The 12,500-nt window shown below is 55.8% G+C and overlaps 3 non-coding genes and 1 pseudogene across 3 annotated transcripts; 3 read left to right on the top strand and 1 right to left on the bottom strand.

Annotated features, from left to right (window-relative positions):
- Window positions 1–2,969: 2,969 nt before the first annotated feature.
- Window positions 2,970–3,161, bottom strand: LOC139053177 (U2 spliceosomal RNA). The gene has a single exon (XR_011510274.1). It is a non-coding gene; the product is annotated as a U2 spliceosomal RNA (small nuclear RNA).
- A 4,872-nt stretch (window positions 3,162–8,033) lies between these two features.
- On the top strand, window positions 8,034–9,848 carry LOC139053197 (small subunit ribosomal RNA). The gene has a single exon (XR_011510294.1). It is a non-coding gene; the product is annotated as a small subunit ribosomal RNA (ribosomal RNA).
- A 1,237-nt stretch (window positions 9,849–11,085) lies between these two features.
- On the top strand, window positions 11,086–11,238 carry LOC139053158 (5.8S ribosomal RNA). The gene has a single exon (XR_011510255.1). It is a non-coding gene; the product is annotated as a 5.8S ribosomal RNA (ribosomal RNA).
- A 1,065-nt stretch (window positions 11,239–12,303) lies between these two features.
- LOC139053150 (large subunit ribosomal RNA) overlaps window positions 12,304–12,500 on the top strand; it is a 3,227-nt pseudogene continuing 3,030 nt past the window's right edge.

The following is a 12,500-nucleotide window of genomic DNA, read 5'->3' as shown; positions in this document are numbered from 1 at the left end:
CAGGCTTTTAAATTATGTGCGCGAAACTTTTCTCCATCTGCCACCCGGAACATATTTAAAGAAGAGAGAAAGCAGCCGGGGCCTTGAGATTTCGAAAATGCCGCGCTCTGAAATTTTCACATCAGCCATTGGGAAGATAATTATTATCCGTCACAAACAAAAAAAAAAAACAGCTTTGAAATGAGCATTGATAGTGGCCACGTTTTTTCGGGGCATGTCTTGATGAAATAATTGCAGTTCAGTTCGTTGGTTCAATTGCATTTGTTGGCTCCTTGCAGCATGTCTAGATTTCATCTTTTTCAGTATTCCTAGTGTTCTCATTGTAGTATGAATAACCTGCAGATTTTTCGTTGTTGTTGTTATGCGTTATACAATGCTGAGCGATGTTTTTCCTTTCCTTGAAGCTAGCCATAGAAGTATAAAACTTTCTATAAACTCATTACAATAAGAATCCAGCATACGGTTCATCATCGGCTCGATAAACGTTCGGGAAGTGGCGACTTTTAATGCCGTGATCATGAAGCTTAACAGCAGAGCGTGTTCATCAGATATGCCAGGGGTGACGTAACGCAAGGCGTGAATCGAATCTAAGATTGAAATGGCGTTCTGAATTCTTTTGGTTCCAGATAGAACAAACAAAAATATATAAAAAAAGCATGTCATTGATTGTCATTCAAACCTCAAGAGCGCGTGGAGAAAGTGTTCCGGTTTACATTCGGCAAATCGAAATGAACGGCTAAAATTAACCTATCGTCTGGTTTCATGCGGGAGATCACGTGCGCACGCAAATTTCTTCGTACGGGAATTTTATGAAGTGAAGGCGGCTACAGATCATTTCCTTTGTCTAGTTCATGTTCGTAGGCGCAAATTGCAAACGTAATACTTGGAGGAACGTTTCCACTAATCTACAGGGGCTCTCTCATTTCTCCGATTGCTCGCAAACACATTGCATTGCTAGTCGTGACGTTTCACAGTGACGTTTCACCATGCCCGTCGAAGTTGATTACCAGTACCGCGCCAGCGTCGACCGGCCGGCGAAGCGACGAACTCAGCAGCGCATGCGCGAGGCCCTACAACACCCCAACCGAGCTACCCTGCTTATCGGAGAGAGCGAGTGCGCGTGAACGCGGGCTCGTCTGACGATCTGGATTAAAGAAAAAAAAAAAAGTGTGTCCGAGATATTGACAAAGACAAGTGGTCGCTGTCGCTCTGAGTCTTAGCGCGTTATAGAAAACGTGGGATGGCGGTGCTTCCTCGAGGGTCTAAAAGTACAATCTTCGAACTAGCGCTCCCGGCGGAACGTGGAGCTAGCATCCTTCTTCTTGGAACGGTTTGCAATGGACTGCTTGAATGTGCCGACCACGCGTCACGGGTCGCGTATAGAGCCAACGTTTGGCAAGAACGCGTCTAGCACAACCGATCGCGGTTGCGATAACCCATCGTTGGTAGCGAAAAAAAGAAAGAAAGAAAAAAAAAACACCTACCCGCAGCTTGTTAGCAGTAACCGTAAATGTGGTTCTAAATATAGGTTCGCTGGTCACTGAAACTTTCTCATAACGCACACCACTGTAGTCCAAAAAGAACAAAGCACGCACAATGGATATGATACAGCCGTCACCGCATGATTTCGCGTTTTCCTTATTGCATTACTTTCGTGGGCATGCGCGCTAGGGCCACGCAGGCCAGGAGGCAAGGGGAAAAATAAATAAGAAATGATACGCGATCCTCAGCATTGACTTGGCTGATGTGGCACTCGCATTTATGTTCTTTACCTTAGGCGAGCGCAACGCGCCAACTGAACTCCAATTTCCCATAACGGAAATTCGTATTTGGCCATTTGGTTGTATTTTTGGCTGATGTTCGCGTTTTTCGCCCGAGCATGCGCTTCACTGCGCCGCTCGTTGCCCCTTCAATGCGGCTTCACTGCCCTGCAGGCGTGTTCTGCGTCAAGCCGAACCACCAGGCAAAAAGCCTGGGCGCCGCCATCTTGTTGAGAGCGGCGCCGGGGACACAATCGCGCCTAGCTCATTGAGTTTTCCCCCAAAACTGAACGAAATAGCCTTATTTAAATGAGAAAGATGCCGCGAGTGCCGCAACGAAGGACCTTAAGGATTACCGAAGGGTAACTGAGGGCGACGCGACGAGCTTTGGAAAGAAGAATGATGGGTGTAGCGCTACGGGGGATAAGAATAGAGCAGATTCGGGGGGTGAGCGAACAAACGCGAGCTAATGACACCTTAGTTTAAACCAAGAAAAAGAAATGGGCGTGCGCAGGGCATGCAATGTGGGGGGAAGATCATCAATTAAGGGTTACCGACTGAATTCCAAGAGAAGGGAAGCGTAGCACGGGGTGGCGGAAATTTAGGAGGGCAGATTAGATTAGGAAGGGCGCAGGCACTAGACGGCGACCGTGACCGGGCTTACACGTGACCGGGGTGCTTGGAGAATAATGGGAGAGGTCTTTGCCCTGCAGTGGTCGTAGCCAGCAGGATGATGATGACGAAAAGGTAGCAACAGGTATTCATAACATACAGGTTGGAAAGCTGAGGCACCTCTGAACCCTTGAATATATTTCGCCACACTTGGCCATACGACAAGTTTGTTTTCGAGGCGCTCGGTCCCACTGCAGCGAAAATGTTGCCGGAAATCGGGCACTCCATTTTTGTTTCATAGGGAACCTTTCTTCCACTAGGGCAGCGGATTTTCGCAGGGCGAGCTTGCTGTCGTTTACGGATCAAAGCGATAGTGAACTCCAAAATGCAGTGTTGGCTTTGAGTGGGACTTACATTGATTGCAAAACCCACGGCTAATCACCCTTCCCCCCCCCCCCCCCCCAAGTGGCTCATTACAGCAGACAATCGTTCAGAAACACCGGCATCGTTGCGTATAGTATGGGAATGGTGCGTGTCACGTGAGTGCTCGCTTCGAGCTTGTGTTCTTCATTTTGATTGAATGAAGTCTCACCTAAGTGAGCGGGGGCCGATCCCGGAGGTAGTGCAATACCGGGCCGACCTGCGGCGGAGGTGAAGCAGGCTTCAAGCACTCCGCCAACTTCCAAAAATAGGTTTAATATCGTGGGTCCATATAGAACCCGTATCAGATATTAAGCTGATAAGAACAGATACTACACTTTGATCTTAGCCAAAAGGCCGAGAAGCGATGTCTTTCACTTCACTCCATTGTACCACTGCCTTGTGGGTGCCCTGGCGACATTGGTAACCTCAGCAACAGCGTGGGCAATCTTATAAAACCCAGCCCGTCTAGAGACTCTATGCTCTCTATCTCGCGAATCAACTCGCGACGCCTCAGTCTTTCACTGTTAACGAAACGCCGTCGCGTAGAAACGAGACCCGAGCGCAAGCTTGTTCGCAAGGCAAAACCAACGAAGGCAACCTCGTAGAAAACGGAACAGGCGAGCGGAAAACACGCGCAAGGGGAATGCTTACTTCCGTCTGAATGCGACCGCTCAAGGCGGCTTTCTTTGAGGCCTTCGTTTCAAGCCCGTGCGCAAGTGTAATACACTACGCGCATTTCCCTCATTTCCTTTTATTTACCGCAAGGCCCACTGAAAGTTTTCATACGGCACAGGCCGGGACGGATTGCAACGTGTCGATTCGACCGCTAGAATTAGGTAGCGCGCCTCATGTACGAATGAAAGAGAATGAAAAAAAAAAAATAAATAAATATAGAAAAGGCTGCGCACTCCTTCCAACCGGAAACATAGAGGGCAGGAAGATCGCCATGTGGAGCACAGGTGTTGTTAAAAAAGAAAGAAAGAAAGAAAGAAATAGCGCTACCCCATCATCTTTACCGTGTGCGTGTATACACACACACGCACACATATGCACGCGCACGCACGCGCGCGCGCGCACGCACACACACACACACACACACACACACACACACACACACACACACACATACGCACACATGCTAGCATAGCTTAAGCACAGCTGGAAAGCTCAGCCTTGCGCAAGAAAAAAGGACCACGCCCTTTCGCAAGCCCCTTTGAAACTTTTAAATGAGAAACATGTGTACAGCGAGGTCGTTCGAAACTGGCGCGAAAACGCATCCGCGCCATCTGTGTGCGGAACTAGGAAAACCTACGGCCTTCGCCATACAGAAAGAAAGGTAGATGGCGCGAGCTAACGCTCCGTTGCATACTAAGAACGAGAGCTAGTGAATAATGGCAGAAACGTCTTGGGAAGAGAGAAAAAAACAACAACAACAAAAAAAAAGAAAGACACGCAAGTTGTTGGCTCGCGCAAGCATTCTATTTTACAGCGAGTAAAGAGCATAGCAACTTCTCACAAGAGCAGCAAGAAAGACAAGAAGAACGTGAGAGAGGGGGAGAAACAGGCGCGTTTCTTTGGAATGCAGAGCATGCTGCACACACTATGAAGTGCCAAAGAGACGGGGAAAGCAGATGGCGCGATTGTGTATGTCCTCAAAGCTTGAAAACAATTTCTAAACTACAAGGTGTGCCGAAGTCCGCCTACTCTCATCAGGTTGCTCCCGCCTCCAATTGCATTTAAATTAAAATTACAGTCGCCTCAGAGGCAGAGAGAGAGAGAGAGAGAGAGAAAATGTGTACACTTGCTTCGCGCAGCTGCACCCGTTCAAATTTTACAGCAACAAGAGCACTCCCGCAGGCACAAAGTCCGCTGCCGCGTCCGCCGGGGCGGAATGCACTCGCTTCCGTAAATTGTCGTGCGGCAGACTGCTGCATCGTAGCACACCTGAAACCGCGCAGACGTCAGCGATCGCCGCGAGATCGCTGCGAGCGCTAAAGTCCGAAACCACGTCCGCCGGGGCGGCGGGAGCTCGATACCCCTTCACGAAACTTCTGCGTGTACACCGCCGCACGGCCACGGCGGAGTCGCTGGCATCCTGCGCGCAGTTGCATTGCGTCGCGCCGGGAATCGTTGAAGCCCCACGCAGACGTCGGCGTCGGCCCCGACCTGGCTGCGAGCGCTCGAAGAGACCAAGTCCGAAGCCACGTGAGCCGGGGCGGTGTGAGCGCGACTAAGTCCGAGACGACGTCAGCCGGGGCGGCGTGAGCGAGACCAAGTCCGAGACTACGTCAGCCGGGGCGGCGTGAGCGAGACCAAGTCCGAGACTACGTCAGCCGGGGCGTCGACTAAGTCCGAGACGACGTCAGCCGGGGCGTCGAGCACGCCGCGGTCGCTTTTCCCACTCTTACTCGAAAAATGGCGAAGGGGCCGCGCTAGCGTGCCTTGAATCGGTGAGCGGCGGTACCGCGGCGATCGCGAGAGCTCAAATCGGCCGTGCCAAGGCCAAATATTGGCGCTCGGCTCGGCGCAGTACGCCGCCTTGTCGCACGAGTACGGCCCCGTGGAGGTCTGGTCACTTATCGCTGCTCTTATAAGGGGCCGTACCGCCCTGGCCGACGTTGTACCGTAGTGCCGTTTTCGGCTTGCGCGTGTTCGTGGTGGTGTCCGCGCACCGCTCCGCACTCGAGAATCGTGCCCACGACGACGCGAGCGCTCGGAAGAGACGCAAGTCCGAAACCACGTGAGCCGGGGCGGTGTGAGCGCGACTAAGTCCGAGACGACGTCAGCCGGGGCGGCGTGAGCGAGACTAAGTCCGAGACTACGTCAGCCGGGGCGTCGACCAAGTCCGAGACGACGTCAGCCGGGGCGTCGAGCACGCCGCGCGCGCTTTTCCCACTCTTACTCGAAAAATGGCGAAGGGGCCGCGCTAGCGTGCCTTGAATCGGTGAGCGGCGGTACCGCGGCGATCGCGAGAGCTCAAATCGGCCGTGCCAAAGCCAAATATTGGCGCTCGGCTCGGCGCAGTACGCCGCCTTGTCGCACGAGTACGGCCCCGTGGAGGTCTGGTCACTTATCGCTGCTCTTATAAGGGGCCGTACCGCCCTGGCCGACGTTGTACCGTAGTGCCGTTTTCGGCTTGCGCGTGTTCGTGGTGGTGTCCGCGCACCGCTCCGCACTCGAGAATCGTGCCCACGACGACGCGAGCGCTCGGAAGAGACGAAAGTCCGAAACCACGTGAGCCGGGGCGGTGTGAGCGCGACTAAGTCCGAGACGACGTCAGCCGGGGCGGCGTGAGCGAGACTAAGTCCGAGACTACGTCAGCCGGGGCGACGAGCACGCCGCGCGCGCTTTTCGCACTCTTACTCGAAAAATGGCGAAGGGGCCGCGCTAGCGTGCCTTGAATCGGTGAGCGGCGGTACCGCGGCGATCGCGAGAGCTCAAATCGGCCGTGCCAAGGCCAAATATTGGCGCTCGGCTCGGCGCAGTACGCCGCCTTGTCGCACGAGTACGGCCCCGTGGAGATCTGGTCACTTATCGCTGCTCATATAAGGGGGCCGTACCGCCCTGGCCGACGTTGTACCGTAGTGCCATTTTCGGCTTGCGCGTGTTCGTGGTGGTGTCCGCGCACCGCTCCGCACTCGAGAATCGTGCCCACGACGACGCGAGCGCTCGGAAGAGACGGAAGTCCGAAACCACGTGAGCCGGGGCGGTGTGAGCGCGACTAAGTCCGAGACGACGTCAGCCGGGGCGGCGTGAGCGAGACTAAGTCCGAGACTACGTCAGCCGGGGCGACGAGCACGCCGCGCGCGCTTTTCGCACTCTTACTCGAAAAATGGCGAAGGGGCCGCGCTAGCGTGCCTTGAATCGGTGAGCGGCGGTACCGCGGCGATCGCGAGAGCTCAAATCGGCCGTGCCAAGGCCAAATATTGGCGCTCGGCTCGGCGCAGTACGCCGCCTTGTCGCACGAGTACGGCCCCGTGGAGATCTGGTCACTTATCGCTGCTCATATAAGGGGGCCGTACCGCCCTGGCCGACGTTGTACCGTAGTGCCGTTTTCGGCTTGCGCGTGTTCGTGGTGGTGTCCGCGCACCGCTCCGCACTCGAGAATCGTGCCCACGACGACGCGAGCGCTCGGAAGAGACAGAAGTCCGAAACCACCTGAGCCGGGCCGCGGCGGGAGCTCGACGCCCGTCACGCAACTTTGGCGTACAAGCCACCGCACGGCCGCGACTGAGTCGTCGCCACCGTCCGGCTGGCTGCACTATAGCACGCCGGGAACCGGGAAAGAACCGCGCAGAGGTCGTCGTTTTGCCGCGGCGTTGGCGCGAGCGCGCGAAGAGACAAAGTCCGAAACGGCGTCAGCCGGGGTGTCGAGCACGCCGCCCGCGCCGGTCGCACTCGTGCTCGGAAACGGCGAAAGGGCCGCGCTAGCGTGCGGCCCCGTAGGGGCACAGAAAGGCGATTGTTCTGGAAACCGCGCTGTCCATAGGCGAGAGATTGCCGTTCGCGCATTCGGTCGACGCGCTGCGCTTTCACGACTTCGGCATTGCGCTGCCGACGTAAGCTTTCCATCTCGCTCGCGGCGCTGCGAGGCGGCACGATTTTCGCCAAACGCTCGTCGAAAGTGGCACGAGTACGGCCCCATGGAGATTTGGGAACTTATCGCTGCTATTATATGGGGGTCCCAGAGAGCAGTCGCCCCCAAAAGCGACCTGGGTGTTTGATATGCGGCGGGCTTCGTGCCCGTCAAGCGTGTCCCCGGTATCGCTCCCGTGGATCCCACAGCTGACGTCTGCAGCCTCATCCGCTTGATGCGTTAGGGGCTGGTTGTCGGACGACGCTTTCTCCACGATATCGAGTTGTGTTCCGCATCGTCCTCGGACGAGTCAAATGCGAAAGCGCCGAAGGCGCGGGCGTGACCCGTCGCCTGGCGGCTTTGCCGTCTCGGCTACGTTGCAAGTGTCGGTCGGTCCACCTGTGCTGCGGGCTCAAGAGAAACCGCAAGCCGTGATCGAGTCGACACAACCAGTCTATCGAGAATGTTGCGTGCTTCTTGCCGCGTGGCGATACCCGGCCCTTCGGGGAGGGCGCCGTAGCGAGCTCGAACGCCGTCGTCTCGGACTGTGCAAAGTGCTACTCTTTGCAAGAACGAAGCGTGCTGGGGCGCCTGAAGGTGGCCTCGGCATCGCAAAAACGGCGTCCGGCCTGCTTGACAGGCGGGACGCGCAGTTGAACGATTACCTGGTTGATCCTGCCAGTAATCATATGCTTGTCTCAAAGATTAAGCCATGCATGTCTAAGTACATGCCGAAATAAGGCGAAACCGCGAATGGCTCATTAAATCAGTTATGGTTCCTTAGATCGTTTCTTCCTACTTGGATAACTGTGGCAATTCTAGAGCTAATACATGCAGTGAGCCTGAAGCCCTTTGGGCGACGGGTGCTTTTATTAGACCAAGATCGATCGGGTTTCGGCCCGTATTGTGTGGTGACTCTGGATAACTTTGTGCTGATCGCATGGCCACGAGCCGGCGACGTTTCTTTCAAGTGTCTGCCTTATCAACTTTCGATGGTAGGTTACTTGCTTACCATGGTTGTTACGGGTAACGGAGAATCAGGGTTCGATTCCGGAGAGGGAGCCTGAGAAACGGCTACCACATCCAAGGAAGGCAGCAGGCGCGCAAATTACCCACTCCCGGCACGGGGAGGTAGTGACGAAAAATAACAATACGGGACTCTTTTGAGGCCCCGTAATTGAAATGAGTACACTCTAAATCCTTTAACGAGGATCAATTGGAGGGCAAGTCTGGTGCCAGCAGCCGCGGTAATTCCAGCTCCAATAGCGTATACTAAAGCTGCTGCGGTTAAAAAGCTCGTAGTTGGATCTCAGTTCCAGACGAGTAGTGCATCTACCCGATGCGACGGCTCGGACTGAACATCATGCCGGTCCTTTCTTGGTGCACTTCATTGTGTGCCTCGAGAAGGCCGGTGCTTTTACTTTGAAAAAATTAGAGTGCTCAACGCAGGCGAGTCGCCTGAATAAACTTGCATGGAATAATAGAACAAGACCTCGTTTCTGTTCTGTTGGTTTTTGGAATACGAGGTAATGATTAAGAGGGACAGACGGGGGCATTCGTATTGCGGCGCTAGAGGTGAAATTCTTGGACCGTCGCAAGACGAACTACTGCGAAAGCATTTGCCAAGAATGTTTTCTTTGATCAAGAACGAAAGTCAGAGGTTCGAAGGCGATCAGATACCGCCCTAGTTCTGACCATAAACGATGCCAACCAGCGATCCGCCTGAGTTACTCAAATGACTCGGCGGGCAGCTTCCGGGAAACCAAAGTGTTTGGGTTCCGGGGGAAGTATGGTTGCAAAGCTGAAACTTAAAGGAATTGACGGAAGGGCACCACCAGGAGTGGAGCCTGCGGCTTAATTTGACTCAACACGGGAAAACTTACCCGGCCCGGACACTGGGAGGATTGACAGATTGAGAGCTCTTTCTTGATTCGGTGGATGGTGGTGCATGGCCGTTCTTAGTTGGTGGAGCGATTTGTCTGGTTAATTCCGATAACGAACGAGACTCTAGCCTATTAAATAGGTGCGGGGTTCCCAGCACCTTACAACCTTCTTAGAGGGACAAGCGGCTCCTAGCCGCACGAAACAGAGCAATAACAGGTCTGTGATGCCCTTAGATGTCCGGGGCCGCACGCGCGCTACACTGAAGGAAGCAGCGTGTCTTTATCCCTGTCTGAAAAGACTGGGTAACCCGTGGAACTTCTTTCGTGATTGGGATAGGGGCTTGCAATTGTTCCCCTTGAACGAGGAATTCCCAGTAAGCGCGAGTCATAAGCTCGCGTTGATTACGTCCCTGCCCTTTGTACACACCGCCCGTCGCTACTACCGATTGAATGATTTAGTGAGGTCTTCGGACCGATGTCCGGCGCGGCCTTTCGGTTGCGCCGGTCTGTTGGAAAGATGACCAAACTTGATCATTTAGAGGAAGTAAAAGTCGTAACAAGGTTTCCGTAGGTGAACCTGCGGAAGGATCATTACCGGATTGTTCGAGGGTGACGAGCGCCATTGTTTCTACCCCGTGTGGGTGAAGCAGCTCGCTGCGCCCGACGCTTTCCGCCGCTGGCCCCGCTTGGACGCGGGGACGGCTATACCCGAACATGCCGGGGATTGCCCGAATTTCGAAGGGCGCCCCGTGCCAAATTTGTTGCGCCCAGTGGACGCCGGCTGCAACCTTGGACGGTTGGCTTGGCCGCGCCCGCGGGTAGAAACGGCGTAACGCACACTGTTGGGTGGGCTTTCTGAAGTCCGCCTCGGCACTCTTGCGCGGAATGGGAGTAAGACGACCCGACCTGCTGCTCTTGCCCAGTACGAGGGGAACGGCGAAGCGTGCGGTCGGTCAAGGAACTGACGGTCGAGAGCTAATGCCGCTGCCGCTTAGTACACACGGAACCGTGGTGCGAGCGCTCTCCCGTCCTCCGCGGCAAACGCTGCCGAGTCTGAAAAGGCTGGCGGCTGCCGGTCGCTTCCTGCGGCGAGTGTGGAGTAACGACCCGACTTTGTTGCTGCCCAAGTACTAAAGGAACGGTGCGGCGCTCGGTCGGTCATGGAACCGGCGGTATTGAGGGTGCGGCTGCCAAGTACGGAAGGAACCGTGGCCTAAAGCACTCTCCCGTCCTCCGCGGCAAATTCCACCGCGCCCGAAAGGGCCGGAGGCTGCCGGTCGGCTCCCGCTCGTGACGCGCGAGGTGTCGAGTTCGCGGTTCAATGCGACGACGTCTGCAGGCTATTTGCCCGCCGCCGAGGGAAAGGCGGCGTTGCTGCGAAGTACCGAAGGAAACGCGGCTTTGCTACGTCGGAAGCGTTCTGCGGTTTGCGGACTTGTGCGCTTTGGGAAGGCGCCGCACGTCGAAAGAGGAAGTACGGACAGACGAGGGACTGTAATCCCGTATTCGAACGCACTTGCGGCCAGGCCCTTGCTGGCTTCGTCTTCCGCCTCAAGTAGACTTGTTGTGGCTCCGGCGCAGAGAGCCGTCCCTGGCACTGGCCGAGTGGCTTTGGAGAGCTGCGCGAGTACGCGCGCGCCAAGCTCTTGTCTTTCGTCTCGAGTAGGCTGTTGGATCAGCAGCGGTCATGCGGAAACGCGTGACCGCCGAACGAAAGAGCGAAACAGGAGTAGCGCACGCCGAAAGGCGCTCTTCGAAACCACACACAGGGAGACGCCACGTGCCTGAAACACTGGTTGTACTGTACTGAATTGAACAAACTATTTTTCACGACTCTAAGCGGTGGATCACTCGGTTCTCGGGTCGATGAAGAACGCAGCCAGCTGCGAGACTTGGTGTGAATTGCAGGACACACTGAGCACTGATTCTTTGAACGCACATTGCGGCCTTGGGTCTTCCCTTGGCTTCGTCTGTCTGAGGGTCGGATCACATATCAAGAGAGCCTTCGGCGCACAGGGAACGTGCGTCCGTCGACTCGTTTTGACCGCGTCGGCATCATGGACAGTACGTTGAGCGCTGAAGCCACGCGCCAGCAACCTCACGAGAAGGAGACGGTGGCGAGCCGTCGTGCCAAATCTTCGAAGAGACGGAAACGAGGCATTACTACTGCAGCGTGACGAGTGCGCGCCTCTGGCAAGACCGCCGCAGGATGGAGTCGGATACCTGCAGGGAAAGAGCGGTCCAAGCTCGAGGCGCGAACGTCTGTTGCCTTGTAGCGCGCACCTTTGCGAGAGAGTCGGAAGCGATCGCAATTTGCGTTGTTTGCCTTCGGAGTACGTCGAGCTCCAGAGCTGGTCGCTCGCTCACGTCACCGCAGCTGTGTGGGCGCCCTTCCGGGCTTCGTCGCACGAATGGGAATCGGCAGATTCGTGCGAGGAGCGGGGAGGAGAAGGGTGGCCCCCGAAAGCGGTTCGACGCGAGAGCGCCGTCTGCGAGCGAGAAGAGCACGGCACGGCGGAGAATTGCCGCGAGACGGAAAATGTCTCCCTCGAGAGCGTTGGCCGAGCTGAAGCGTTCCGTCGTAGTCCGCCGTCGGTCCAAGTGCTTCGCAGTCTCTGTCCCCTTAAGACTGGGCCACTCCAGTTGGGGCAGGGGCGACGCTACACGAGACGATGCCTCCCGCCAGGTTTTAGTCGCCCCTGCGGTGCCCGCTGAAGCGGCGCGCTGCTAAGGCGATCTTTGCCTCGGTGGTGTTTTGGGCTTCAGACACGGTCGCTTACCACGCAACTGCTCGTGCGCCGCACGCGTGCAGGCGGTTCACCGCCTGCCAGCCTCGTCTATAAGTAGCTCCGTGTTGGGCGAAGGACGTGGTAGGGCGTCGCACTCGGTTGGCGCTGGGTTTTCGAACGTGTCGAGTCCGTTTCGGCATGTACCGCTCGTATGACGCACGCGCGCAGGCGTTGTGCCGCCTGCCAGCCTCGTCCGTAAGGACGTGGCAGGGCGTCGTACTCGGTCGTGCTGGAATGGGCGAAAGCGATGTATCCGTTGTCGACCTCAGATCAGGCGAGACAACCCGCTGAATTTAAGCATATCACTAAGCGGAGGAAAAGAAACCAACAGGGATTCCCTGAGTAGCTGCGAGCGAAACGGGACCGAGCCCAGCACCGAATCCCCCGTCCTTGCAGGCGGTCGGGAAATGTGGTGTATGGGAGGCGACGTTCTCGGGTGTTTGCGACGGTGCAAGTC

Source organism: Dermacentor albipictus, unplaced genomic scaffold, assembly GCF_038994185.2.
Source record: "Dermacentor albipictus isolate Rhodes 1998 colony unplaced genomic scaffold, USDA_Dalb.pri_finalv2 scaffold_75, whole genome shotgun sequence".
In the NCBI taxonomy this organism is placed as follows: Eukaryota; Metazoa; Arthropoda; class Arachnida; order Ixodida; family Ixodidae; genus Dermacentor; species Dermacentor albipictus.
This window is presented reverse-complemented; position numbering and strand designations above follow the sequence as displayed.